The sequence below is a fragment of the Diceros bicornis genome, chromosome 14 (genome assembly GCF_020826845.1).
Source record: "Diceros bicornis minor isolate mBicDic1 chromosome 14, mDicBic1.mat.cur, whole genome shotgun sequence".
In the NCBI taxonomy this organism is placed as follows: domain Eukaryota; kingdom Metazoa; phylum Chordata; class Mammalia; order Perissodactyla; family Rhinocerotidae; genus Diceros; species Diceros bicornis.
The window spans coordinates 33234581-33243436 of NC_080753.1; the positions used below are offsets into that span (position 1 = coordinate 33234581).

The 8856-nt window shown below is 50.4% G+C and overlaps 1 pseudogene; it reads left to right on the plus strand.

Annotated features, from left to right (window-relative positions):
• Positions 1–3875: 3875 nt before the first annotated feature.
• Positions 3876–7581, plus strand: LOC131413876 (patr class I histocompatibility antigen, A-126 alpha chain-like; annotated as a pseudogene).
• The last annotated feature ends 1275 nt before the right edge of the window (positions 7582–8856 follow it).

Below are 8856 nucleotides of genomic sequence, written 5' to 3' on the forward strand. Positions count from 1 at the left end.
TATGGAAAAGTCCACATGGCTAGGAACTGAGGCCTCCTGGGACCAACCCTGAAGGAACTGAGGCCTCTTCCAACAGCCATATGAGTGAGCCATGTTTCACAGGACGCCTCCAGCCCCAGTTAAGCCATCAGATGATGCAGCCCTGGGTGACAACTGGACTACAACTTTGAGAGAGGCTATGAGCCAGAAGCACTCAGGTAAACCTCTCCTGGATTCCTGATCCTGGCAAACTCTGGGAGATAATACACTTTTGTTGTTTTGAGCTGCTAAATTTTGGGTAATCTGTTATGCTGTGGTCCCTAACTAACATAGTGTCCAAAGAAAGAGATAATTGTTACACTTTAATTTTTGTTTCCTCTAAATTAATTACAGAAGTCCTCTCTTATCCATGGTTTCACTTTCTGCAGTTACAGTTACCCGTGGTCAACTGAGGTCCGAAAATATTAAATGGAAAATCCCAGAAATAAACAATTCATAAGTTTTAAATTGAGAGCCGTTCTCAGTAGCATGATGAAATCTGGTACCATACTACTCTGTCCCACTGGGAGGTGAATCATCCCTTTGTCCAGTGTATCCACACTGTATACACTACCTGTCTATTAGTCACTTAGTAGCCATCTGGGTTATCAGATCAACTGTCCTGGTATCGCAGTACTTGTGTTCAAGTAACTCTTATTTTACTTAATAATGGCCCCAAAGCGCAAGAGTATGTATAGGAAAAAACACAGTATATATAGGGTTCAGTACCATCCATGGTTTCAGGCATCCACTGGGAGTCTGGGAATGTATCCCCACAGATAGGGGGTCTACTGTATAAGATATTAAACAAGTCATTTGGTTTTAAGATTTAAGAAGAATTTCCATGGCTAACAGACAGGATGTATTTATTACCATTCACAACAATCTATTTATTTGAAATTCAATTTCTAACCATGACCCAATTAAACAGAAAGGAAGAACCAGGCCATGCTAGGCAGTTTCTATAATGGTCCACAACCACCACCCCCTGGTTACCCACCTTGCCCCCAGTTATTCAGTCTAACACTAATGTAGGTGCTGCTATGAAGGGATTTTGCAGAGGTCTAAGGTCTGAGATTAAGGTCTCAAATCAGTTGACCTTAAGACAGGGGGATTCTCCTGGGTTGGACTGCTGTTTAAGGACTGGGTTCTTCCTCAGCAAAGAGATTCAAAGTGTGAGAGAGATTCAACGTGAGGGATTTTCTCCATTGTGGGCTTTGAAAATGTAGGCCACATGGCAAAGGATGCTGGTGGCTACTAGGTGTTGGGAGCAGCCCTCCTCCGGCTCCTTGCTGACAGTTGTCAAGGAAAGAGGGTCCTCAGTCCTACAACTACAAGCATCTTGATTCTGCTAACAACCTCTCGGTAAGCTTAGAGGAGGATCCTGAGCTCAAGATGAGAATCCAGCTTTGTGTGACCATGAACAGAGAACCCATCCACACCATGCCTGGATTTCTGACTAAGGAACTGTAGGCAAATTAATGGGTGTTGTTTTGAGTCACTAAGTCATGGTAATTTGTTATGCAGTAATAGAAACTAATACACAGGCTCACTGTGCCACAGATAAACACACAACATTTTTTCCACTGGAATGAATTCATGAACTGATATGCACACTAGTTGCACAAAATAAAATCTTTCCTAACTTTTTTTGTTTTTCATTTTATGATTTTATATAATGCAATTAAATTTAAAAAATCATATTTCATTTATTCATTTAACAACAACTAATTTTATGCCTACTATGTACCAGGAATGGCTTTATATGCTGGGGATACAACTTTGACCTAAATAGCCCAAAGCCCCTGTGCTCATGTGCCTTACATTCTAGAGGCTTCCCAAGAGTGAGATGGAGCCATTGGAGTGTTTTAAGTGAAGAAGTGACACATCCTGCCTCACCTCAGCAGGATCACTGACCCCTGTGGGGAGAATAGTCCATGAGTGGCAGGTGAGGGGGTGGCACTGGTGCCACAACTCAGGCATGAGAGGGTGGAGACTAAGGGGAGAAGAGGGCCTGGGGTGTGAGAGGGACAGAGAGAAGGGCTGGAGGAGCAGGGGTGAGGAAAAGAAGCAGAGGTAATGAATTCTAAAGCAGTGGAATTCTCAGATTTAAACATACATATTGTTTTATAAATCTTTAATAAATATATCTACAAGCCTAGCAGGGTATTCTTTGCATTTGGTATTTAATTCATGCTGTGAGGCTGCCTAAAAACTGACTCCTTATTTTAATGAGTTTAAAAAATAATAAGTGTCTCGATAGAATATGCACATTGGTTAGGTGTGAATAATTCATAAAAACAGGCAACACATGAGCACAGGTGAAGGGCATTTTGACTGCATTGAAAAATTGAGACTTTGAGGTGATCGATACACAGTAACAAACTGTGCTTCCATGTGCTTCTTGGTATGCAAGATATGTCAGGGACTCACACAGACACACTCAGAACTACGGAATGAAGATCATTTTGTCAACACAAATAATCCATAATCAATCTATAAATCAAAATTGGGGCGAGTTTATTAAGAGGTATGTTTGCTGACTATAGCCCAGGGCCTTCCTTCCCCAAGGAAGGAAGGGCACCAAAGAAGTGGGGTGTACAGAGTGGTTATATACCGTCTTGGAACAAAGAGCATACTTCACATATGATAGGAATGTCCCTTTTACAATAGTAACAAAATGCTTACCTGGCACAGCAGGTTGGTGGTCAGCAGGTCAGTGGTCACAAGGCGAGTACAGTAGGTCAGTCACTAATCCTTAGTTTCCAGGAAGAGATGCTTATCCTTAAGGAAATGACAATGTGGGGGGGAAGCTACTTTCCTATCTTTAAGGGCATCATTCTTGTCTCTGGGACATAGTAAATGTCCAAAGCAGATGTACAATGCATGCTCAACAGGCCATGTCAAGCCCTTTAGGAAAAACGAGGTCAGGCTGAATTAGTTTTAAACCAAATGGCTTCCTTATATACTCCAATTTATCCTATTGCTTTTCATTTATTTATTCATTTTTAAAATACAACAACCCTGGAGTCACAGATACACTGTCTGGAAAAGTAAAACTTAGGAGCTTTGTGAGTCTGACTGCAGTGCTATTTAGACACTTATTTTTTTTTATGAAGGGGCCAAAATCACTTTTTTTTTTTGGTGAGGAAGATCAGCCGTGGGCTAACATCCGTGCCCATCTTCCTCTACTTTATATGGCAGGCCGCCACAGCATGGCTTAACAAGCGGTGCATCGTTGCGCACTGGGGATTTGAACCTGCGAACCCTGGGCTGCCACAGCAGAGCGCACGCACTTATTACCGCCCCACCACCGGGCCGGCCCCCCAAAATCACTTCTTTTATAGAGTAGATTCCTGATGTTCAGGGTTTTCAAGATTGTGTTACCCAAGGAACCCAGTCCCTATGAGAACCTCTATCTGGTGTTTTCAGGCACAACCTCTCCAGGTTTAAAGAGAAAACCCCTGTCCCTCCACCTCCATTCCCACGGTGAGCTCACTCACTGGCATCAAGTTCCCTGGACTCTTCTAGAAGAGTCCAAGGGGAGAGGTCAGGGATGGGAGGCGGGGAGTCCATTTCAGGGAAAGTGATTCCAGTAAGAGGAAGAAAAGGGGCTGAGCCCATCTGAGGGTCTCTCCCCGGTTTCCTCAGACAGTCCCTGGGCCAGGACTCGGGGAGACAGTGTGACAAAGAGCTCTCGGTGCAGGAGGAGAGGGGTCAGGGCAAAGTCCCAGGTCCGCGGACGTGGCTCTCAGGGTCTCAGGCCCGAGGGCGGTGTCTGGGGCGGGGAAGCTCAGTGTTGGGGAGCCTCCATCTCCCTGAGTTTCACTTCTCCCGCTCACTACCTGTCAGGTCCTCCCGCCTGGAGACTCATGACGCGGCCCCAGTTCTCACTCCCATTGCGTGTCCGGTTTCTAGAGACGCCAATCAGCGTCTCCAAGGTTCCCGGTTATAAAGTCTCTACCACCGTCCGGAACTCAGATTCTCCCCAGACCGCGAGGATGAGGGTCACGGCGCCTCGAACCTTCCTCCTGCTGCTCTCGGGGGCTCTGGTCCTGACCGAGACCTGGGCGGGTGAGTGCGGGGTCGGGGGGAAACGGCCTCTGTGGGGGGCGGAGCGAGGGAACCGCGCGGCGGGGGCGCAGGACCCCCGGGGAAGGCGCGTCTCCGCGGACACCCGCCCTGAACCCCTCCCCCACCTCGGTCCCGCCCCGCCCTGACCCCTCTTCTTCTCTCCCAGCCTCCCGCCCCCTTCTCTCACCCACTCGGGTCTCCCGCCGCCCCTTTTCCGTCTCACGACGGATGGGCCCCCTCCGGCCCCATCACCCTCGGACCCGGGGACCCGCCGGGAGGAGGGCCGGGCCGGCTCTCAGCCCCTCCCCGCCCCCAGGCTCCCACTCCCTGAGGTATTTCTACACCGGCGTGTCCCGGCCCGGCCGCCGGGAGCCCCGCTTCATCGCCGTCGGCTACGTGGACGACACGCAGTTCGTGCGGTTCGACAGCGACGCCGCGAGTCCGAGGATGGAGCCGCGGGCGCCGTGGGTGGAGCAGGAGGGGCCGGAGTGTTGGGAAGAGCAGACGGGGAACCTCAAGGACACCGCCCAGAATTTACGAGTGAACCTGAACACCCTGCGCGGCTACTACAACCAGAGCGAGGCCGGTGAGCGACGCGGGCCCGGGTCCAGGTCACGACCCCCACCCCACGGACGGGCCGGGGTCTCCCCGAGTCTCCGGGTCCGAGATTCACCCCGACGCTGCAGAACCCGCCCGGGCCCCCGACCCGGGAAGAGCCGGCGGAGACTTTTCCACGGTTTCTTTTTCAGTTGAGGTTTAATCACTGCGGGTGGTCGGGGCGGGGGCGGGGCCGAGTGGGCGGGGCTGACCAAGGGGGCGGGGCCAGGGTCTCAACGTCCGGAAGATGTACGGCTGCGACGTGGGGCCGGACGGGCGCCTCCTCCGCAGGTACAGGCAGGACGCCTACGACGGCGCCGATCACCTCGCCCTGAACGCGGACCTGCGCTCCTGGACCGCGGCGGACACGGCGGCTCAGATCACCCGGCGCAAGTGGGAGGCGGCCGGTGAGGCGGAGCTCGACAGGAACTACCTGGAGGGCGAGTGCGTGGAGTGGCTCCGCAGATACCTGGAGAACGGGAACGAGACGCTGCAGCGCGCAGGTACGAGGGGCATCCCCAATCTCCCTTTGGGCTGGGGGCTTCCTACAAGGAGACGAGGGAAAATGGGATGACACCTGAATCTGCCCGTCCCATGGCTGAGGAGATTGAGTCCGCCTGGGCTTTCAGATCCGGTACCACAAAGCGAATGGTGCAGAGGACCTGCCTTTTTCTCAGGGTCGATTAAGGGAGGCAGTGTCTCCGTGGATGGAGAGGGAAGGCATCCCTGAAAGGACTGACAAGCGATTCCCTTTGACTCTGGCAGCGGCTCTGGGAACCATGGGGGACTCTCTCTCTGAGGCCTTGTTCTCTGCCCCACACACAATGTGTTTGAGGTCTGACTCCAGCTTTTCTGAGTCACTCGGCCTTCACCCAAGTCAGGACCAGAAATCCCTTTTCTCCCCCTCAGAGACCTGCCTCTTACCCTGGGCTGTCTCCCCTTCATTCTAGAAATTTCCAAAGAATAGAGATTATCCCAGAAGCCTGTGCCCAGGCTGGTGTCTGGGTTTTGTGCCCCTCTTCCCCCAACCCAGTTGTCCTGTCTGTTCTCAGGATGGTCACATGAGTGCTGCTTCAGTGGCCCAAGGCAGATGTAAAGTTCTTGAATTTTCTGACCCTTCTCCTCAGATCCCCCAAAGACACACGTGACCCACTATCCCATCTCTGATCGTGAGGTCACCCTGAGGTGCTGGGCCCTGGGCTTCTACCCTGCGGAGATCACCCTGACCTGGCAGTGTGATGGGGAGGACCTGACCTAGGACATAGAGCTTGTGGAGACCAGGCCTGCAGGGGACGGGACATTCCAGAAGTGGGCGGCTGTGGTGGTGCCTTCTGGAGAGGAGCAGAGATATTTGTGCCATGTGCAGCACGAGGGGCTGCCTGAGCCCATCACCCTGAGATGGGGTAAGAGGCGGGGATGAGGGAGGATGCCTCTTCTCAGGAAAAGCAGGAGCCCTTTTGGAGACCTTCAGCAGAGTGGGGGCTGAGGCCGGGAGTCAGGGCCTTCACCTTTCCTTCCCTTCCCAGAACCACTTCCTGTGTCCACCATCCTCATTGTGGGCATCATTGCTGGCCTGGTTCTCTTTGTGGTCACTGGAGCTGTGGTGGCTGGAGCTGTGTTCTGGAGGAAGAAGGGCTCAGGTAGGCAAGGAGTGTGGTCAGAGTTTTCTTGTCCCATTGGGGAGTTTCAAGCCCAGGTAGAAGTTTGTCCTGCCTCGTTAATGGGAAGTCCCATCCACAGGCACATGTGCTTTCCTTGCCTGGGGCCCTGTTTGCTAACACTTACTCTTTAGTAAAGTGCATGTGAAAATGAAGGACAAATTTATCACCTTGATGAGTCTGGTGATGGGGACCTGATTCCCAACAGTTACAGGACAGAAGGGAAGGTCACTGCTGAGGACAGACCCCCAGGAGGGTGGTTGTTCCAGTCCCCACACGTGTACTTTCCTCATGTTTCCTGATCCTGTCTTGGGTCTGTAATCACAGTTCTGGAAACTTCTCTTGAATCCAGGACTAGAGGGTTCCTTTAGGACCTCATGGCTCTGCCTCTTCCCTGCTTTCTCACAGGATATTTTCTTCCCACAGGTGGAAAAGGAGGGAACTATGCTCAGGCTGCAAGTAAGTATGGAGAGGGTGTTGATCCCTGAAACCCTTGGGATAGTGTAGACGGAGCCCATGGGGGAGCTCACCCACCCCATAGTTCCTCCTTTAGTCTCATCTCCTGTGGTCTCTGACCATGTCCTGTTTTGTTCTACCCCAGGCAGCGACAGTGCCCAGGGCTCTGATGTGTCTCTCACTGCAGGTGAGATTCCAGAGGGTCTGACATGGGGAGGGGTTGGTCCCCCTGGGGCAGGACAGGGGTATGGGGATGCTTTGGCTGGGACGTTTTGAGCATGTGGTGGGCTGTTCAGAATGTCACCAGTTATAGTGACTGACTTAAATTTGTCCATGATTATTTTCTTCTATAGCGTGAGACAACTGCCTTGTGGGGGACTGAGTGATGCAAGATTTGTTCCTGTCCCACCTCCATTGTGACTTCAAGAACCTCTGCCTCTTCTTTCTGTGAAGGGTGCCTGAGTGTGTCTGTGTTCCTATTAGAATAATGTAAGGAGGTGCGGAGACTGGTCTCCCCCACCACCTCCTTCCTACACTGATCTGTGTTCTCTCTCCTGATCAACTTTCCTGTTCCAGCAGAGATGGGGCTGGGCCATCTCCATCCCTGTCTGAACTTCATGTTGCACTGAGCTGCAACTGCTTATTTGCATATTGAAGATAAGAATCTGGATATTAATTTGTTTTTTAAAATTCTTGCCATGAGGGATTGATGGGTTAATTAAAGAAGATTCCTAAAATTTGAGAGAGGAAATAAATGGAAGCACCGAGAATGTTTTAGACACTGATCATTCATTCACCTGATATTGGTTGTATACCAGATATATGATATGATATTTTTGCATCTGGGAAACATCATTGATGTGACAACAGACAGAAGTTGCTGGCCTTGTGGAATATATATTGTAGTGGGAAGAGACAGACTATATGCTATAAGCATAGTGAATAGGGAAAGTGTTTATGTTAGAAGGTGGTAAGTGCTATGGAAAAAATGCAATGGGGAAGGTGATCCAGAGGGTGGGTGTGGAGACAGGGAAGATGGCTCTTCTAATTTGGGTGGTTAATGTGGGCCTCACTGGGAAGGTGACCTTTCAGGAAAGATGTGAAGGATATGAGGAATTCTTCATGAGATTGTCTGGGGGAAGTTCTTTCCAGGCAGGGGGACCCCCAGTGCAAATGTGTTAGGGTAGGAGTGTGTCTGTGTGTTCTGGGAAGAGCAAGGAGGCCAGTATGGCTGGAGCAGAGAGTAATTGAGATGGGGTAGAGGTGCCGCCAGACCATGTAGGCCTGGAGGATATTAGAAGGGTTTTTGACTTTGCTCTGAGTGAGATGAGTTATAAGACAGTTTAGAGCAGGAGAGGGACATGATATGACTTATCCTTTAAAATGATCACTGTGGCTGCTGTGCTGAGAGCAGAATTGGGAGGCAAAGGGCAAGGGAGGCCCTAGGGAATAGAAGGAAACTAGTGCAAGTATTCCAGGCTGGAGGTGTCCATGGCTTCCACTGGTGTGAGCAGTGGAAATAGTGGGAAGTGATTGGATTCTGGATACATTCTGAAGATGGGCTTTGCAACATTTCCTCATGGTTTGTTGATGCAAATAATCTGTAACCAATCTATAAATCAAAATTGGGGTGAGTTTATTATGAGCCAGCCCTGAGGACCTGGGCTGGGAGAGTCCTTGCACAAAGGAATGGAGCACTCCAAAGAAGTGGGGTGTACAGAGTGGTTATATACCGTCAAAGAGTGTGTATCACATATGATTGGAATGTCCCTTTTACAACAGTCAAGAGATTGCCTTGCAGGCACAACAATCAGGTGAATACAGCAGGTCGGTGATCACAGGGTGGGGGGGCAGAAGGTGAGTGAGGCAGGTCAGCAGTCAATCCTTAGTTTAGGGAGAGATGCTTATCCTAAAGGAAATGCTGATGTGGGGGAAGTTCCATCCTTATCTTTAAGGGCATTGTTCTTGTCTTTGGGACATAGTAAATACTTAAAGCAGATATATAATGCGTGCTCAATGGCCAGTTCAGGCCTTTTTGGAAAAACAAGTTCAG